Genomic DNA, 22,361 nt, shown 5'->3' on the forward strand with positions numbered 1-22,361 from the left:
GGTGTACGGCGCAGAGGCAATCTTGCCCTGTGACATATTTCATGACTCACCTCGAGTGCGCATGTATGAAGAAAGAGAAGCCGAGCTCGATCGGCAGGACAGTCTGGACACCCTGGAGGAGGAGCCCGACGTAGCCAAATCCCGTTCCGCATTTTATCAGCAACAGGCTCGTAGATACCAAAGCAGAGAAGTACGGGCCAAAACTTATAACATTAGCGAACTAGTTCTACGCCCGCCGGATAAGAAAAAGAACAAGCTCGAGCCCAAATGGGAAGGCCCCTGCATTATTGACCAAGTTCTGACCAGTGGACCGTACCGACTACGGGATGCATCGACTAGTTGACTCGAGCCAAACCCATGGAACGCGGCCAGGCTCCGAAGATTCTACGCCTAGCGCCGGACCCTATGTTCGTCCCCTCCCTTTGTCCATTTTTTTCATGAACATTATCTGTCTTGTTTTTCTTTCTTCCTTTCTGTTATTATGTCTCTAGGCCTTTAAGGGCCAACTTGTGCCTCGCTTGCACATTATAGATGTGCTAGCCGCGCTCATAATACCTGGGGGCTTCTTTCACAGAAGCTTAATTATTTATCTGGGCCTCAGGCCCCGCACATGTGTCATGCTTCCGCATGTACCTTTTTTCGCCATTATATGCATTGATATGACTTAAGTTTTGGCCAAGCTGGGTTGCCTGGCTCTTGTATTTATGCCCTACATTCCCGTTAATTTGGCTAGGGCATAAGGGGAGCACCTCTGCGATTGTTACTGCCGGGTCAGCCGGACGTGTACCTCAGACTGGGTGAAGCCGAAAGCTAGCGTTCTTAAGGGAATATTCGGTCGGTGAACAAAAGATGATTTTTATTTATTGTCCATATCTGCCCCCAAATGTTTTTCCTGCGTTTCCTATCGCAGTCTAGACATGCACTTTAGGGCATGCTTACCCAGGGAAAGGAACCCTTAACGGAACTATTCTCCCTAGAAGATGTTTCTTACTATCCATGTAATATAACATAACTAGTTGGGCACTTGTCTGTTCAAGCACTTATGACCCCTACGCCTGGTCTCCACGCATGCCCCGGTTCTTATATAACTGTGCGGGTATTCAGATACACTCCGGACTATCGGGTCCCGAGGTTGAAGCAAAAAGGTCTGCCAAGACAAATGATCTACAATCCGGCTAGAAGGCATTATACATGTCACTTTCATTACATAGTCATGCAGACTGACTAAATTCCTCTTCTATACCATCCAACTGGCGGTCTAGATTACAATCCTGTTGGGAATACTTTGCGGCTAATTCTACTTGCCCATAAACTAAGCTAACGGAGATCTCTTTTCCGCCGGGCCCCACAGGTCCGACCTCGTCCATGTGATTTGGGTCTTCCTTGGTATACCGCGTCTTCACCATGGCCCAGGCTTCTCTGGCACCCTATCGGAAGGCTGATATCTTCCATAATCGGAATCGCCGCCGTGCTCCCTTGAGCTTCTCTGCAAGCTCTGCAACGCCCTCTGGCAGGGAGACGGACGGCCACAAGGCCTGGGCAACACCCTGCATCACCTGCCTAACTTGTTCATGCAGATGTGACAGCTCGGATAGAAGATCACCCGCAAACCCGGGCATTTCCTCCGCGGGACGACCCGTCAGCATACCTACAGACATAAAGCTATTAGTCGGCTTCTTCGCCGAACTCCTTTAAAAGGATTCGTTCAAGCACTTACTGAAAATGCCGCGCCGAAGCCGCTTATTCTCCTTCTCGGTGTCTGCAAGCTGGCCCCGAACGCCTTTTAGTTCCACACTCAGCTTAATATTGGCGTCTTGGAGATTGTTTTTCTCTCGCCTAAACTCAGTCAGCACGCATTTGCCAGCCTCTAGCTGTCGCATAACATGCTGGTCCTCCAGATTTTCTCTGGATTCATCTGCAACATCTATTGTTAGATCTACAGCCATGCCGCACATTATATGGTAACCATCATTCTTTAAAGTAAATGTTACCAGCATGTGACTTTTTCGATTCCTGCAATCCGGCCACTGCAGCCCGCAGTTGGGTCTTGCATTCCTCTAGCTCCTATGACAGCCTAGTATTCTTCTCTGTAAGAACCTGCACAATAAAGATGATTCTTAAATCAGTTCTGCTAACTGTTTCAAGTCTCAGGGCTACTGATACATATAAATCGTCAGATTTACTTACCCGTACATCCTTTACATACTGATCCGTGGCTCTAGCTAGACCATATTGAGCAGCTCAGAGGTACGCCTCTCCAGAATTGAAGGCATCAAATGCCTCTGGTGAGAAACAAGCGTCACGGAGTACGGCCCGGCGGTGCCTATGATTCATGGCGCTTTCCACCTTTGAGTTTGTAGCGGATAATCTATCTGCATCCTCTGTAGGGGGATTATCCGGCGCCCGCCCCATATCGGCTTCTGCCTCTATGTCCGGTCCTGGCGCCGGCTGGTGGAAGCGTGATTAGTAACATCGCCGGACATATTCCGGCGAGTCTTTTTTCAGTTAAAGAAACACGGGTGTCATTATATTTCGAGAAAGACGACAACCATGGAGCGGGGTTTGTTATACCTTTGCTCCGATGTCTTCGTCCTGACCGGCTTCCTTTTTGGCCTATCCGGCCTTGGTGCCTTCCTGTTGGCGCGTTGCTGCGGGTTCGGCAGGGCGTCCTGAATGCCTTCCCTGTAAAAATGCCATGTGTATATGGTGGGTGAAGTGTCTAAAAGGGGATCCTAGTTTTGGAGTTAGGATTTTTGGTTTTTCTTACGTGCGATGCAGGGAGAAGTCCGGGATAGACTGTTGGAAATATGCCCTAGAGGCAATAATAAATTGATTATTATTATATTTCCTTGTTCATGATAATCGTTTATTATCCATGCTAGAATTGTATTGATAGGAAACTCAGATACATGTGTGGATACATAGACAACACCATGTCCCTAGTAAGCCTCTAGTTGACTAGCTCGTTAATCAATAGATGGTTACGGTTTCCTGACCATGGACATTGGATGTCGTTGATAACGGGATCACATCATTAGGAGAATGATGTGATGGACAAGACCCAATCCTAAGCCTAGCACAAGATCATGTAGTTCGTATGCTAAAGCTTTTCTAATGTCAAGTATCATTTCCTTAGACCATGAGATTGTGCAACTCCCGGATACCGTAGGAGTGCTTTGGGTGTGCCAAACGTCACAACGTAACTGGGTGGCTATAAAGGTACACTACGGGTATCTCTGAAAGTGTCTGTTGGGTTGGCACGAATCGAGATTGGGATTTTGTCACTCCGTGTAAATGGAGAGGTATCTCTGGGCCCACTCGGTAGGACATCATCATAATGTGCACAATGTGACCAAGGGGTTGATCACGGGATGATGTGTTACGGAACGAGTAAAGAGACTTGCCGGTAACGAGATTGAACAAGGTATCGGTATACCGACAATCGAATCTCGGGCAAGTACCATACCGCTAGACAAAGGGAATTGAATACGGGATTGATAAAGTCCTTGACATCGTGGTTCATCCGATGAGATCATCGTGGAACATGTGGGAGCCATCATGGGTATCCAGATCCCGCTGTTGGTTATTGACCGGAGAACGTCTTGGTCATGTCTGCATGTCTCCCGAACCCGTAGGGTCTACACACTTAAGGTTCGATGACGCTAGGGTTATAAAGGAAGTTTGTATGTGGTTACCGAATGTTGTTCGGAGTCCCGGATGAGATCCCGGACGTCACGAGGAGTTCCAAAATGGTCCGGAGGTAAAGATTTATATATAGGAAGTCCTGTTTCGGCCATCGGGACAAGTTTCGGGGTCATCGGTATTGTACCGGGACCACCGGAAGGGTCCCGGGGGCCCACCGGGTGGGGCCACCTGCCCCGGGGGGCCACATGGGCTGTAGGGGGTGCTCCTTGGCCTACATGGGCCAAGGTCACCAGCCCCTAGAGGCCCATGCGCCAAGATATAGGAAAAAGGGGAGAGTCCTAAAGGGGGAAGGCACCTCTGAGGTGCCTTGGGGAGGATGGACTCCTCCCCCCCTCTTAGCCGCACCCCTTCCTTGGAGGAAGGGGCAAGGCTGCGCCTCCCCCCTCTCCCCTGCCCCTATATATAGTGGAGGGGAGGGAGGGCATCCATACCTGAGCCCTTGGCGCCTCCCTCCCTCCCGTGACACCTCCTCCTCTCCCGTAGGTGCTTGGCGAAGCCCTGCAGGATTGCCACGCTCCTCCATCACCACCACGCCGTTGTGCTGCTGCTGGATGGAGTCTTCCTCAACCTCTCCCTCTCTCCTTGCTGGATCAAGGCGTGGGAGACATCGTCGAGCTGTACGTGTGTTGAACGCAGAGGTGCTGTCCGTTCGGCACTAGGATCATCGGTGATCTGAATCACGACGAGTACGACTCCATCAACCCCGTTCACTTGAACGCTTCCGCTTAGCGATCTACAAGGGTATGTAGATGCACTCTCCTTCCCCTTGTTGCTAGTCTCTCCATAGATAGATCTTGGTGACACGTAGGAAAATTTTGAATTTCTGCTACGTTCCCCAACAGTGGCATCATGAGCTAGGTCTATTGCGTAGATTCTTTGCACGAGTAGAACACAAAGTAGTTGTGGGCGTCGATATTGTTCAATATGCTTGCCGTAACTAGTCTTATCTTGATTCGGTGGCATCGTGGGATGAAGCGGCCCGGACCAACCTTACACGTACGCTTACGTGAGACCGGTTCCACCGACAAACATGCACTAGTTGCATAAGGTGGCTGGCGGGTGTCTGTCTCTCCCACTTTAGTCGGATCGGATTCGATGAAAAGGGTCCTTATGAAGGGTAAATAGCAATTGGCATATCACGTTGTGGTTCATGCGTAGGTAAGAAACGTTCTTGCTAGAAACCCATAGCAGCCACGTAAAACATGCAAACAACAATTAGAGGACGTCTAACTTGTTTTTGTAGGGTATGCTATGTGATGTGATATGGCCAAAAAGGATGTGATGAATGATATATGTGATGTATGAGATTGATCATGTTCTTGTAATAGGAATCACGACTTGCATGTCGATGAGTATGACAACCGGCAGGAGCCATAGGAGTTGTCTTTATTTATTTGTGACCTGCGTGTCAACTTAAACGTCATGTAATTACTTTACTTTATTGCTAATCGTTAGCCATAGTAGTAGAAGTAATAGTTGGCGAGGCAACTTCATGAAGACACGATGATGGAGATCATGGTGTCATGCCGGTGACGATGATGATCATGGAGCCCCGGAGATGGAGATCAAAAGGAGCAAAGTGATGATGGCCATATCATGTCACTATTTGATTGCATGTGATGTTTATCATGTTTATACATCTTATTTGCTTAGAACGACGGTAGTAAATAAGATGATCCCTTACAACAATTTCAAGAAGTGTTCTCCCCTAACTGTGCACCGTTGCGACAGTTCGTGTTTCGAAGCACCACGTGATGATCGGGTGTTAGATTCTAACGTTCACATACAACGGGTGTAAGACAGATTTACACACGCGAAACACTTAGGGTTAACTTGACGAGCCTAGCATGTACAGATATGGCCTCGAAACACGGAGACCGAAAGGTCGAACATGAGTCATATAGAAGATACGATCAACATGAAGATGTTCACCGATGATGACTAGTCCGTCTCACGTGATGATCGGACACGGCCTAGTTTGACTCGGATCATGTAATCACTTAGATGACTAGAGGGATGTCTATCTGAGTGGGAGTTCATAAGATGAACTTAATTATCCTGAACATAGTCAAAAGGTTTTTGCAAATTATGTCGTAGCTCACGCTATAGTTCTACTGTTTAGATATGTTCCTAGAGAAAAATTAGTTGAAAGTTGATAGTAGCAATTATGCGGACTAGGTCCGTAAACTGAGGATTGTCCTCATTGCTTCATAGAAGGCTTATGTCCTTAATGCACCGCTCAGTGTGCTGAACCTCGAACGTTGTCTGTGGTTGTTGCGAACATCTGACATACACGTTTTGATAACTGCGTGATAGTTCAGTTAAACGGTTTAGAGTTGAGGCACCAAAGACGTTTTTGAAACATCGCGAAACATATGAGATGTTTTGAGGGCTGAAATTGGGATTTCAGGCTCGTGCCCATGTCAAGAGATATAAGACCTCCGATGACTTTCTTAACCTACAAACTAAGGAGAAAAGCACAATTGTTGTGCTTGTGCTCAGATTGTCTGAGTACAACAATCATTTGAATCGAGTGGGAGTTGATCTTCCAGATAAGACAGTGATGGTTCTCCAAAGTCATTGCCACCAAGCTGCTAGAGCTTCGTGATGAACTATAATATATCAGGGACATATATGATGATCCTTGAGATACTCGCGATGTTTGACACCGCGAAAGTAGAAATCAAGAAGGAGCATCAATTGTTGATGGTTGGTGAAACCACTAGTTTCAAGAAGGGCAAGGGCAAGAAGGGATACTTCATGAAACGGCAAATCAGCTGCTGCTCTAGTGAAGAAACCCAAGGTAAAACCCAAACCCGAGACTAAGTGCTTCTGTAATAAGGGGAACAACCACTAGAGCAGAATTACCCTAGATACTTGGTAGATAAGAAGGCTGGCAAGGTCGGTAGAAGTATATTGGATATACATTGTGTTAATGTGTACTTTGCTAGTACTCCTAGTAGCACCAGGGTATTAGATACCAGTTCGGTTGCTAAGTGTTAGTAACTCGAAACAAAAGGCTACGGAATAAACGGAGACTAGCTAAAGGTGAGCTGACGATATGTGTTGGAAGTTTTTCGAAGCTTGATATGATCAAGCATCGCACGCTCTCTCTACCAAAGAGATTGGTGTTAAACCTAAATAATTGTTATTTGGTGTTTGCGTTGAGCATAGACATGATTGGATTATGTCTATCGCAATACGGTTATTCATTTAAGGAGAATAATGGTTACTTTGTTTATTTGAATAATACCTTCAATGGTCTTACACCTAAAATGAATGGTTTATTAAATCTCGATCGTAGTGATACACATGTTCATGCCAAAGGTAGTAATGATAGTACCACCTACTTGTGGCACTGCCACGTAAGTCATATCGGTATAAAACGCATGAAGAAGCTCCATGTTGATGGATCTTTGGGCTCACTCGTTTTTGAAAAGTTTGAGACATGCGAACCATGTCTATTGGTGTATATGCATGAAGAAACTCCATGCAAATGGACCGTTTTGACTCACTTGATTTTGAATCACTTGAGACATGCAAATCATACCACATGGGCAAGATGACTGAGATCCTCATTTTCAGTAAAATGGAACTAGAAAGCAACTTGTTGGAAGTAATACATTTTGATGTGTGCAGTCCAATGAGTGCTGAGGCATGTAGTGGACATTGTTATGTTCTTACTTCACCGATGATTTGAGTAGATGTTGAGTATATTTACTTGATGGATCACGAGTCTGAATTATTGAAAGGTTCAAGTAATTTCAGGGTGAAGTTGAAAGATCGTCGTGACAAGAGGATAAAAGATCTATGATATGATCATAGAGATGAATATCTGAATTACGAGTTTGGCACAGAATTAAGACATTGTGGAAATTGTTTCACAACTGATACAGCCTGGAACACCATAGTGTGATGGTGTGTCCAAACGTCATAGTTGCACCCTATTGGATATGGTGCATACCATGATGTCTCTTATCGAGTTACCACTATCGTTCATGGGTTAGGCATTAGAGACAACCACATTCACTTTAAATAGGGCACCACATAATTTCGTTGAGACGACACCGTATGAACTATGGTTTGGAGAAACCTAAGTTGCCGTTTCTTGAAAATTTGGGGCTGCGACGCTTATGTGAAAAGGTTTCAGGTTGATAAGCTCGAACCCAAAGCAGATAAAATGCATCTTCATAGGACACCCAAAAACAGTTGGGTATACCTCCTAATTCAGATCCGAAAGCAATAGGGATTGTTTCTTGAATCGGGTCCTTTTTCGAGGAAAGATTTCTCTCGAAAAGTTGAGTGGGAGGATGGTGGAGACTTGATGAGGTTATTGAACCGTCTCTTCAACTAGTGTGTGACAGGGCACAGGGAGTTGTTCCTGTGGCACCTACACCAATTGAACTGGAAGCTTATGATATTGATCATGAAACTTCGAATCAAGTCACTCCCAAACCTCGTAGGACGACAAGGACACGTACTACTTCGGAGTGGTAAGGTGATCCTGTCTTGAAGGTCATGTTGCTAGACAACAATGAACCTACGAGCTATGGAGAAGCGACGGTGGGCCCAAATTCCAACAAATGGTTAGAAGCCATAAAACCCGAGAGAGGATCCATGTATGAAAACAAAGTGTAGACTTTGGAAGAACTACTTGATGGTCGTAAGGCTGTTAGGTACATATGGATTTTGAAAGGAAGACAGACAATGATGGTAAGTGTCACCATTGAGAAAGCTCGACTTGTCGTTAAGATGTTTTTCGACAAGTTCAAGGAGTTGACTACGATGAGACTTTCTCACTCATAGCGATGCTAAGAGTCTGTTGGAATTATATTAGCAATTACTGCATTATTTATGAAATCTTGCAGATAGGATGTCAAAACATTGTTTCCTCGACGATTCTCGAGGAAAGGTTGTATGTGATACAACCGGAAGGTTTTTTCTATCCTGAAATATGCTAATAAGTATGCAAAGCTCCAGCAATCCTTCTGAGGACTGGAGTGAGCATCTCAGAGTTGGAATGTATGCTTTGATGATGATCAAAGATTTTGGGTGTATGCAAAGTTTATGAGAAACTTGTATTTCCAAAGAAGTGAGTGGGAGCACTATAGAATTTCTGATGAGTATATGTTGTTGACATATTAATGATCAGAAATGACGTAGAATTTCTGGAAAGCATAAAGGGTTATTTGGAAAGTATTTTTCAATGGAAAAACCTGGATTAAGCTGCTTGAGCATTGAGCATCAAGATCTATAAGGATAGATCAAAACGCTTAATGGTACTTCCAAATGAGCACATACCTTGACATGATCTTGAAGGTGTTCAAGATGGATCAGTCAAAGAAGGAGTCCTTGCCTGAGTTGTGAGGTATGAAGTTAAGACTTAAAGCTCGACCACGGTAGAATAGAGAGAAAGGACGAAGGTCGTCCCCTATGCTTAAGACATAGGATCTACAGTATGTTATGCTGTGTACCGCACCTGAAGTGTGCCTTGCCATGAGTCAGTCAAGGGGTACAAGAGTGATCCAAGAATGGATCACAGGACAGCGGTCAAAGTTATCCTTGGTAACTAGTGGACTAAGGAATTTTCTCGATTATGGAGGTGGTAAAAGAGTTCGTCGTAAAGGGTTACGCCGATGCAAGCTTTGACACTAATCCAGATTATTCTGAGTAGTAAACTGGATTCGTATAGTAGAACAGTTATTTGGAATAGCTCCAAATAGAGTGTGGTAGCTGCATCTAGGAGTTGACATAGAGATTTGTAAAGCGCACACGGATCTGAAAGGTTCAGACCCGTTGACTATAACCTCTCTCACAAGCATAACATGATCAAACCCAGAACTCATCGAGTGTTAATCACATGGTAAATGTGAACTAGATTATTGACTCTAGTAAACTCTTTGGGTGCTATTCACATGGGGATGTGACCTTGAGTGTTAATCACATATCGATGTGAACTAGATTATTGACTCTAGTGCAAGTGGGAGACTGTTGGAAATATGCCCTAGACGCAATAATAAATTGATTATTATTATATTTCCTTGTTCATGATAATCGTTTATTATCCATGCTAGAATTGTATTGATAGGAAACTCAGATACATGTGTGGATACATAGACAACACCATGTCCCTAGTAAGCCTCTAGTTGACTAGCTCGTTAATCAATAGATGGTTACGGTTTCCTGACCATGGACATTGGATGTCGTTGATAACGGGATCACATCATTAGGAGAATGATGTGATGGACAAGACCCAATCCTAAGCCTAGCACAAGATCATGTAGTTCGTATGCTAAAGCTTTTCTAATGTCAACTATCATTTCCTTAGACCATGAGATTGTGCAACTCTCGGATACCGTAGGAGTGCTTTGGGTGTGCCAAACGTCACAACGTAACTGGGTGGCTATAAAGGTACACTACGGGTATCTCTGAAAGTGTCTGTTGGGTTGGCACGAATCGAGATTGGGATTTTGTCACTCCGTGTAAACGGAGAGGTATCTCTGGGCCCACTCGGTAGGACATCATCATAATGTGCACAATGTGACCAAGGGGTTGATCACGGGATGATGTGTTACGGAACGAGTAAAGAGACTTGCCGGTAACGAGATTGAACAAGGTATCGGTATACCGACGATCGAATCTCAGGCAAGTACCATACCGCTAGACAAAGGGAATTGAATACGGGATTGATAAAGTCCTTGACATCGTGGTTCATCCGATGAGATCATCGTGGAACATGTGGGAGCCATCATGGGTATCCAGATCCCGCTGTTGGTTATTGACCGGAGAACGTCTCGGTCATGTCTGCATGTCTCCCGAACCCGTAGGGTCTACACACTTAAGGTTCGATGACGCTAGGGTTATAAAGGAAGTTTGTATGTGGTTACCGAATGTTGTCCGGAGTCCCGGATGAGATCCCAGACATCACGAGGAGTTCCGGAATGGTCCGGAGGTAAAGATTTATATATAGGACGTCCTGTTTCGGCCACCGGGACAAGTTTCGGGGTCATCGGTATTGTACCGGGACCACCGGAAGGGTCCCGGGGGCCCACCGGGTGGGGCCACCTGCCCCGGGGGGCCACATGGGCTGTAGGGGGTGCTCCTTGGCCTACATGGGCCAAGGGCACCAGCCCCTAGAGGTCCATGCGCCAAGATATAGGAAAAAGGGGAGAGTCCTAAAGGGGGAAGGCACCTCCGAGGTGCCTTGGGGAGGATGGACTCCTCCCCCCCTCTTAGCCGCACCCCTTCCTTGGAGGAAGGGGCAAGGCTGCGCCTCCCCCCTCTCCCCTGCCCCTATATATAGTGGAGGGGAGGGAGGGCATCCATACCTGAGCCCTTGGCGCCTCCCTCCCTCCCGTGACACCTCCTCCTCTCCCGTAGGTGCTTGGCGAAGCCCTGGAGGATTGCCACGCTCCTCCATCACCACCACGCCGTTGTGCTGCTGCTGGATGGAGTCTTCCTCAACCTCTCCCTCTCTCCTTGCTGGATCAAGGCGTGGGAGACATCGTCGAGCTGTACGTGTGTTGAACGTGGAGGTGATGTCCCTTCGGCACTAGGATCATCGGTGATCTGAATCACGACGAGTACGACTCCATCAACCCCGTTCACTTGAACGCTTCCGCTTAGCGATCTACAAGGGTATGTAGATGCACTCTCCTTCCCCTCGTTGCTAGTCTCTCCATAGATAGATCTTGGTGACACGTAGGAAAATTTTGAATTTCTGCTACGTTCCCCAACATAGTCGGCCGTAATGGCCACCATGGCTTCGTCGCAGCTTAACTGATAGAACTGCCAGTCTATCAGCTCCACGAATATAACCGTATCTTCTTCAAGTCCGGAGTCGAGGGCCCGGTCAGGGTCCTCTGGTTGTGGAGAAGGGCTGCTGACCTCCTTTATGGCTTTTCACAGTTCCTGCCGCAAAGTGGCAAGGTGAATACTTACGACAAAGAATGCGGGAAAAATGGGAGCAGTGAGATATAACTTACCCATCTTGGAGGATTGTACATGGAGAATCCATCCCGTGGCTTGATGTGGGTGAACTCCTCTTCCTCACCCTTGAATAATACGGACATATCTTTCACTAAAGCGAAAGCATTGTCCGGACCCTTACGCCTATAGCGGGTGGCATCGTCCACCCCGTTATAACACCACAAGGGGTGCCCACGATATTGAAGTTGTTGCACTCCCCGCATTATGGAAATCGACATAACTTCGATTACTGTCAATCCTGATCGAGCCAGTGCTTTAATTCGATTCATCAGATAGAGGACTTCTCCATTGTCTTCCACCTGGGGGCTCCGTGGGTGCCAACTTTGGCGTTTCTTTAGAGGAGCATTGTTGAACTCAGGAAGACCCTGCCAAACATGGTCCGGAAGGGGAACGTCCTCCATATAAAACCATTCTGAAGGCCAGTCTTCGGGTGACTTCTTCGGAGTACCGGACAGGTATCCGGTATCGGTGATGCGCCATATTTCGGCTCCGCCCACTTGATAAATTGACCCCCTCTGTGTGCGAGGGATGATGCAAAATAGCCTTTTCCATAGCTCGAAGTGAGCCTCGCAGCCCAGGAACAGCTCACAGAGAGCCACATAGCCGGCGATATGTAGGATGGAGGTGGGGGTGAAATTGTGTAATTGGAGGCCGTACAACTCCAGGAGCCCGCGGAGGAACGGATGAATTGGAAATTTGAGTCCCCTTAATAGATAGGGAACAAGGCATACCCATTCCCCCATAGAGGGACCGGGAAAGCTCTCTGCTTGCTCCCCGCCATTATAGGTGGCAAGGCCAGCTCGAACGGGCACCAGGTACGCCAGAGGGAGAAATCCCTTAGTCTGCAGTTCGACTATACGACTGTGTGGGACTGAACACCTCTCCCAATCACCAGGCTTAGGGCTTCGGGGGCGGGAGGAGGAGCTGCGGAGGTCGGCCATGCTGGAATGGATCTTTCCAAAACGCGCTCTGATGGACTCTCGCTGGGGGAGGATGGTATGGATCAGATCTAAGGATCCCCATCCCTTTAATAGACAATTTATTTATCTGGCTAGGGGGCGAATGTAAAAATGCCCTGGCGCCTCGTATTCATTTGACGCATGGGAGAAAGCCCTTATTGGGCACAGAAGCCAAGAGGTCCAAACATTTACAGGGCTGGACACTATCCTGGTATTTAAACTCTTTTGTGATGTGTTCGGAGGAGGAACCCGCCTTGCAATGCCGAAGACAACACTACGCGCCAGACTCATCGTCATTGAAGCCTAGTTTAGGGGCTATTGAGGGAGTCCTGGATTAGGGGGTCTCCGGACAGCCGTACTATATCCTTTGGCCGGACTATTGAACTATGAAGATACAAGATTGAAGACTTCGTCTCGTGTCCGGATGGGACTCTCCTTGGCGTGGAAGGCAAGCTAGGCAATACGGATATGGATATCTCCTCCTTTGTAACTGACCTTGTGTAACCCTAGCCCCTCTGGTGTCTATATAAACCGGAGGGTTTTAGTCCGTAGGACAACACACAATCATACCATAGGCTAGCTTCTAGGGTTTAGCCTCTCCGATCTCGTGGTAGATCAACTCTCGTAATACTGATATCATCAAGAATAAATAAAGTAGGACGTAGGGTTTTACCTCCATCAAGAGGGCCCGATCCTGGGTAAAACATCGTGTTCCCTGCCTCCTATTACCATCCGCCTTAGACGCACAGTTCGGGACCCCCTACCCGAGATCCGCCGGTTTTGACACCGACAATGATCATCACACTTTTATTTACTCACAACTGAAGAATTACAACACAATACTTAGAACAAAATATGACTTTATGTGAATGCCTCCGGCGGTGTACCGGGATATGCAATGATGCATGAGTAACATGTATGAAAGAATTATGAACGGTGGCTTTGCCACAAATACAATGTCAACTACATGATCATGCAAAGCAATATGACAATGATGGAGCGTGTCATAGTAAACGGAACGGTGGAAAGTTGCATGGCAATATATCTCGGAATGGCTATGGAAATGCCATAATAGGTAGTTATGGTGGCTGTTTTAAGGAAGGTATATGGTGGGTGTATGATACCGGCGAAAGGTGCGTGGTATTAGAGAGGCTAGCAATGGTGGAAGGGTGAGAGTGCGTATAATCCAGGGACTCAGCATTATTCATAAAGAACTCACATACTTATTGCAAAAATCTATTAGTTATCGAAACAAAGTATTACGCGCATGCTCCTATGGGGATAGATTGCTAGTAAAAGACCATCGCTCGTCCACAACTGCCACTCATAAGGAAGACAATCAATAAATAAATCATGCTCCGACTTCATCACATAACGGTTCACCATACGTGCATGCTACGGGAATCACAAACTTTAACACAAGTATTTCTCAAATTCACAAATACTCAACTAGCACAACTCTAATATTATCATCTCCATATCTCAAAACAATTATCAAGTATCAAACATCTCATAGTATTCAACACACTCATAAGAAAACCTTTTTATTAATCTTGAATGCCTAACATAATTAAAGCAAATTACCATGCTGTTTTGTAGGACTCTCAAAATAATCTAAGTGAAGCATGAGAGAACAATAGTTTCTATAAAATAAATCCACCACCGTGCCCTAAAAGATATAAGTGAAGCACTAGAGCGAAAACTATATAACTCAAAAGATATAAGTGAAGCACATAGAGTATTCTAACAATTTCCGAATAATGTGTGTCTCTCTCAAAAGGCGTGTACAGCAAGGATGATTGTGGAAAACTAACAAATAAATACTCAAATAATACAAGACGTTTCAAGCAAACACATATCATGTGGTAAATAAAAATATAGCTCCAAGTAAAGTTACCGATGGAAGTAGACGAAAGAGAGGATGCCTTCCGAGGCATCCACAAGCTTGGGCTTTTAGGTGTCCTTAGATTATCTTGGGGTGCCATGGGCATCCCCAAGATTAGGCTCTTGCCACTCCTTGTTCCATAATCCATCAAATCTTTTACCCAACACTTGAAAACTTCACAACACAAAACTTAAAGTAGAAAATCTCGTGAGATCCGTTAGCGAAAGAAAAGAAAACACCACTTCAAGGTACTATAATGAACTCATATTTTATTTATATTGGTGTTATACCTACTGTTTTCCAACTTCTCTATGGTTTATAAACTATTTTACTAGCCATCGATTCATCAAAATAAGCAAACAACACACAAAAAACAGAATCTGTCAAGAACAGAACAATCTGTAGTAATCTGTAGCTAACACAAGTTCTGGGACCCCCAAAATTATAAAATAAATTGCTAGACTTGAGGAATTATCTATTAATAATCTTCAAAAAGAATTAACTAAATATCACTTTCCAAATAAAAATGGCAGCAATTCTCGTGAGCGCTAAAGTTTCTGTTTTTTACAGCAAGATTAAAAAGACTTTCCCCAAGTCTTCCCAACGGTTCTTCTTGGAAAAAACACTAATTAAACACAAAAACACAACCAAAACAGAGTCTAGATAAAATATTTATTACTAAATAGGAGAAAAAGGCAAGGAATAAAAATAAAATTGGGTTGCCTCCCAACAAGCGCTATCGTTTAACGCCCCTAGCTAGGCATAAAAGCAAGGATAGATCTTGGTATTGCCATCTTTGGTCGGCAATCCATAAGTGGCTCTCATAATCGATTCATATGGTAATTTAATTTTGTTTCTAGGGAAGTGTTTCGTGCCTTTCCTTAACGGAAATTGGAATCTAATATTCCCTTCCTTCATATCAATAATTGCACCAATCGTTCTAAGGAAAGGTCTACCAAGAATAATAGGACATGAAGGATTGCAATCTATGTCAAGAACAATAAAATCTACGGGCACATAATTCCTATTTGCAAAAATAAGAACATCATTAATTCTTCCTGTAGGTTTCTTAATAGTTGAATCCGCAAGGTGCAAGTTTAAAGAGCAATCATCAAAATCATGGAAACCTAGGTAATCACTCAAAGTCTTTGGAATCGTGGAAACACTAGCACCCAAATCACACAAAGCATAGCATTCATGATCTTTCATTTTAATTTTAATAGTAGGTTCCCACTCATCATAAAGTTTTCTAGGGATAGAAACTTCCAACTCAAGTTTTTCTTCATAAGATTGCATCAAAGCATCAACGATATGTTTGGTAAAGGCTTTATTTTGACTATAAACATGAGGAGAATTTAGCACGGATTGCAACAAGGAAATACAATCTATCAAAGAGCAATTATCATAATTAAATTCCTTGAGATCCTAAATAGTGGGTTCATTGATATTTAAAGTTTTGACTTCTTCGATCCCACTTTTAACAATTTTATCATCAAGATCTAAAGACTCCGGATTATTGGAACGTCTTCTAGGTAAAGATGGATCATATTCAGTCCCGTCATTATCAAGAGTCATATTGCAAAACAAAGATTTAATAGGGGACACATCAATAACTTTTGGATCTTCATCTTTATTATCATGGAAACTAGAAGAGCATGCTTTTATAAACAATCTTTCTTAGCACGCATCCAAGCGGTTCTTTCTTTGCACTCATCAATGGAAATTCTCATGGCTTTGAGAGACTCATTGATATCATGCTTAGGTGGAACAGATCTAAGTTTCAAAGAATCAATATCAAGAGAAATTCTATTAACGTTCCAAGCCAACTCATCAATCTTAAGCAATTTTTCTTCAATCAAAGCATTGAAATTCTTTTCTGAAGTAATAAATTCTTTAATATTAGATTCAAAATCAGAGGGTATATTATTAAAATTTCCATAATAATTGTTGTAGGAATTACCATAATTATTAGAGGAATTACTAGGATACGGCCTAGGAAAGTTTCCTCTATACGCGTTGTTACCAAAATTATTCCTACCAACAAAATTTACATCCATAGATTCATTATTATTCTCAATTAAAGTAGACAAAGGCATATCATTATGATCATAAGAAACAATTTTATTAGCAAATAATTTCATATGTCCGTCCATCTTTCCTCTCAAAACAGTAATTTCTTCTATCGCATGCACTTTCTTATTAGTAGATCTTTCAGTGTGCCATTGAGAATAATTAACCATAATATTATCTAGGAGTTTAGTAGCTTCTCCTAAGGTGATTTCCATAAAAGTTCCTCCCACGGCCGAATCTAAAAGATTTCTAGAAGCAAAATTCAATCCGGCATAATTTTTGTGTATAATCATCCATAAATTCAAACCATGTGTATGGCAATTACGTATCATTAATTTCATCCTCTCCCAAGCTTGTGAAACATGTTCATGATCAAGTTGCTTAAAATTCATAATATCATTTCTAAGAGAGATGATCTCAGCAGGAGGAAAATACTTAGAGATAAAAGCATCTTTGCATTTATTCCATGAATCAATACTATTTTTAGGCAAAGACGAAAACCAAGCTTTAGCACGATCTCTAAGAGAAAAATGAAATAACTTCAATTTAACAATATCATTGTCCACATCTTTCTTATTTTGCATATCACACAAATCAAAAAAGTTGTTTAGATGAGTAGCGGCATCTTCACTAGGAAGGCCGGAAAACGGTTCTTTCATGACAAGATTCAGCAAAGCAGCATTAATTTCACAAGTTTCCGCATCGGTAAGAGGAGCAATCGGAGTGCTAATAAAATCATTGTTGTTGGTATTAGTAAAGTCACACAATTTGGTATTTTCTTGAGCCATCGTGACAAGCAAGCAATCCAACACACAAGCAAACAAGAGACGGGCAAAAAGAGGCAAATAGAGAAAGAGAAGGAGGACGGAGAGAGAGGGCGAATAAAACGGCAAGGGTGAAGTGGAGGGAGAGGAAATGAGAGGCAAATGGCAAATAATGTAATGCGGGAGATAAGGGTTTGTGATGGGTACTTGGTATGTTGACTTTTGCGTAGACTCCCCGGCAACAGCGCCAGAAAAGGCTCGTTATCGGGAGTCGAATCTTGACTTGACTTGGCGTGACCTCCCCGGAAATGGTGCCGGAAATCCTTCTTGCTACCTCTTGAGCAATGCGTTGGTTTTCCCTTGAAGAGGAAAGGGTGATGCAGCAAAGTAGTGTAAGTATTTCCCTCAGTTTTTGAGAACCAAGGTATCAATCCAGTAGGAGGCCACACGCGAGTCCCTCGCACCTACAATAACAAATAAAATCCTTGCAACCAACGCAATAAAGGGGTTGTCAATCCCATCACAGTCACTTACAAAAGTGATATCTGATAGATATGATAAGATAATATTTTTGGTATTTTTATAATAAAGCTGCAAAGTAAAGAAAGAAAAATAAACGGAAAAGGAAATAGCTTGTTGATACAAGATTAATATGATGGAAAATAGACCCGGGGGCCATAGGTTTCACTAGTGGCTTCTCTCGAGAGCATAAGTATTATGGTGGGTGAACAAATTACTGTTGAGCAATTGACAGAATTGAGCATAGTTATGAGAATATCTAGGTATGATCATGTATATAGGCATCACGTCCGAGACAAGTAGACCGAGTCCTGCCTGCATCTACTACTATTACTCCAGACATCGACCGCTATCCAGCATGCATCTAGATATTAAGTTCAAGAGAACATGGTAAAGTTTTAAGCAAGATGACATGATGTAGAGGGATAAACTCATGCAACAATACAATACGTGCCTTGCTGCCCCTACTATCACTTGGAAAGGACACCACAAGATTGAACCCAAAGCTAAGCACTTCTCCCATTACAAGAAAGATCAATCTAGTAGGCCAAACCAAACTGATAATTCGAAGAGACTTGCAAAGATAACCAATCATACATAAAAGAGTTCAGAGAAGATTCAAACATTGTTCATAGATAAACTTGATCATAAACCCACAATTCATCGATCTCAACAAACACACTGCAAAAGAAGATTACATCAAATAGATCTCCACAAGAGAGGGGCAGAACTTTGTATTGAGATCCAAAAAGAGAGAAGAAGCCATCTAGCTAATAACTATGGGCCCGAAGGTCGGAAGTAAACTACTCACACTTCATCGGAGAGGCTATGGTGTTGATGTAGAAGCCCTCCGTGATCGATGCCCCCTCCGGCGGAGCTCCAGAAAAGGCCCCAAGATGGGATCTCGTGGATGCAGAAAGTTACAGCGGTGGAATTAGGGTTTTGGCTCTGTATCTGGTAGTTTGGGGGTACGTAGGTATATATAGGAGGAAGGAGTACGTCGGTGCAGCAACGTGGGCCCCACGAGGGTGGAGGGCGTGCCTGGGGGGGGGGGGGGTAGGTGCGCCCCTACCTCGTGCCTTCCTGGTTGATGTCTTGACGTAGGGTCCAAGTCCTCTAGATCACGTTCATTCCGAAAATCACGTTCCCGAAGGTTTCATTCCGTTTGGACTCCATTTGATATTCTTTTTCTGTGAAACTCTGAAATAGGCAAAAAAAACAATTCTGTCCTGGGCCTCCGGTTAATAGGTTAGTCCCAAAAAAAATATAAAAGTATATAATAAAGCCCAATAATGTCCAAAACAGGATATAATATAGCATGGAACAATAAAAAATTATAGATACGTTGGAGACGTATCACTCGGTCATACCGAAATGCACAAAGAGGTTTTGGAAGTTTAAGTCTATGACGAATCGGGGACTCTGAGTGCTCCTCACATAGAGTGGTTCGAATCTGACTTGATCAAACTTTGTGATGTAGCATGAATAGAGTTTGAGACGAGGAAAGCATAGATAGCTAGAGGGAGTTCTTAGGCATTCTTGTCCATCCATTTGGCAAAAGAGAAAAAGCCAAACAATCAAAGCAACAAATGGATGTCCTCGAATGAGTAAAATATGCAACCAACATGCCCACACAATAAGATGAAAAATGAAATATGTGACAAAGCATGCACAAACACTCTAGCATCTATCAAGCAATTTGGCGATGACTAGGTCATCTATATATGAGTATATTGACTTAGGAGTCAAATGAGAACATTTGATCGTAGGTCATACTCATCATTTAAGCACAAGTGGGGTTGCCACTTTTACATAAAGCATTGTTGTGTTCACACCATTAGAGTTGCGTTAGCTCTATTAATTAGAGTAAAGCTCCCCCTAGATGTGATATCTCCCCTAAGAGGGATGAACTAACCTTGGGTTTTATCGATGATGACTTCATGTAGGTGTTGAAGATGTAGATGCTCAATGTTGATGTAGATCATTCGGAGCAATCCATTGGAGTGAGTTGCACTTTCAATACCTACACGGGTTAGTCCCACACGGAACAAACAAGGATATCCATAGACATAGAGTGATATTCACATGAGATGACGTCCATGAATTTATTAGGTTACCTTGTCCCTTGTCTTACCAACAAGAGGGTTTGTGACTCCTTGAACTAGTGCAAGATATGGAAGTTGTTTGCACTTGTCCTCGCCAAAATGATATGAGTGAAGTGTGTTGGCGGAGTCACCCTCAAGCACTCTCTAGTTCTTCTTCTTCGGGATCCACACCATCTTACTGGGAATCCTTGGAGTTCCAGTCGTACTTGATGAAGTAGAACTTGATGTAGTCTTGGGAACCCACTTGACCAAGGCTTTGGGAGCTTCTTCAAATTCATAAATCTCCTCTTGAAGCTTGTCCTTGCCTTTTTGCTTGTGGTCTTGTGGTGGAAGATCATCTTGAGCTTGTGTTCCCTGGAAAGAAGTAGGATCATACTTCTCTTGTTGAGGAACAAACTTCGTATTGGGGTATTGATCTTCTTCCCACTGAACTACATTGGCATTGAATTTTTGTTCAAAACCAATACCTTGATTCTTCCGGTGCCTTCCTTGCTTGCGTACAATTTCCTCAAATTGCTTACTTCCGACAAGGCTCCTGTAAAACACCTTTCTCTATAATTCGCTTCAATAAGCTATTTTCTTTCTCAAGTGTAACTTGGCTAAGAGAATCATTAGTGGAATCAAGAGAACTACTAGAAGCAACATCATATTGGGTTTAACATGATTATCGTTACTACTAGAAGAAGAATCTTTCTTGTTCTTGTTTCTAGATTTAACTTGTGGCATGTAAGTAGACAAGAGTAAATGCTTGGCAATGTAAGAAGAACTTTTCTTGGGAAAATCATCATTGATTGCCTTCAAGAACTCATGCTCTTGCTCAAGGTTGAGCTTTTCGAAGCGTAACTTCTCATGAGTCTTTAAAAGCTCTCGATGATTTTCCAAGGTAGTTTCATGAGCTAACTTAAGAGTGTTTAGCTCTTTAGTTAGACGCTCAATCTCCTTCTTATCATCGTCATTAGTTTTGTCTTGATTAGCATGATTAATAGCAAGTTCATCATAGTTTTCATCACTAGAATTGTCAACAAGTTAATCCTCATCACCTAGTAAGTCATCTTCATCACTATTGAAATCAACATACTCGGGGTGTGATACCTTTGGGCCTTTAGCCATGAAGCATCGTCCAATTCCTTCGTTTGGTGACTCAAATATGTCGTAGGAGTTGGTTGACACAAGTGCTAGACCGGCAACACCTTCATCTTGAGTATATTCGGAGTCGTGGTGATAACTTCTCTTGGAGTGATCGTCGGAGTCGTGGTGATAACTTCACTTGGAGTGATCGTCGGAGTCGGAGCCGTATACCCATTCACCAACATGAGCTTGATGTCTTCGTTTCGTGTAGCCCCTTGATGATTTGTCCTTCCTTTCCGAATCCTTGCTTCTCCGTGATGTTCTTCATTCATAATGGTCATCTCTACTCCTTCTCTCTCTTGGTGGTGATTCTTCTCTCCTACTCCTTCTTTTGGGAGAACCTTCTCTTCTTTTGTAGGGAGCCGTACACTCATTGGAGTAGTGTCCGGGTCTTCCACAATTGTAGAAATTTCGTTCATGACCTGAGGATATTTTGTCATTGTAGGACCTTGACTTGGAACTTCTTTCCATGCTTCTACTCTTGTAGAACCTGTTGAAGTTCTTCACCATTAGGCTCAATTCTTCATTGAAGTTTTGTTTCTCACTTGATGATGTGGGAGCATCACATGAGGCTTTTTAAGCACCACTTGAATTGTTATGAAGCTCTTCCTTATCCTTGAGTCATCTCATGAGCAACAATTCTTCCAATGACTTCCGTTGGCTTGAGATCTTTGTAATTGGGCATCATTTGGATCAATGTGCACACGGTATCATATTTTCCATCCAAGGCTCTTAGGATCTTCTTGATGATGAATCTATCGGTCATCTCTTCACTTCCTAAGCCGACAATCTGATTTGTGATGAGACCAAGCCTAGAGTACATTTCAGCGACACCTTCACCATACTTCATTTTGAACTTGTCAAGTTGACTTTGAAGCACATCCAATTTGGATTCCTTGACAGAGTCGGTACCTTCGTGCATATCAATCAAAGTATCCCAAATTTCCTTTGCATTCTCGAGACGGCTGATTTTTTTGAATTCTTCGGGGCACAATCCGTTGAAGAGAATATCACAAGGTTGAGCATTGTATTGTAGCATCTTCAACTCTTCCGCGCTAGCCTCACGGTTCGGTTCCCTCCCATCAAAGAATTCACCTTGCAAGCCAATACACACAATAGCCCAAACGGCGGGGTTATGTCCAAGAATATGCATTTTCATCTTATGCTTCCAACTAGCAAAATTAGTACCATGAAAATAAGGACCTCAACGGTCGTAATTTCCCTCACTAGATGGCAT

This window comes from Triticum aestivum, chromosome 6A (genome assembly GCF_018294505.1).
Source record: "Triticum aestivum cultivar Chinese Spring chromosome 6A, IWGSC CS RefSeq v2.1, whole genome shotgun sequence".
Taxonomy (NCBI): domain Eukaryota; kingdom Viridiplantae; phylum Streptophyta; class Magnoliopsida; order Poales; family Poaceae; genus Triticum; species Triticum aestivum.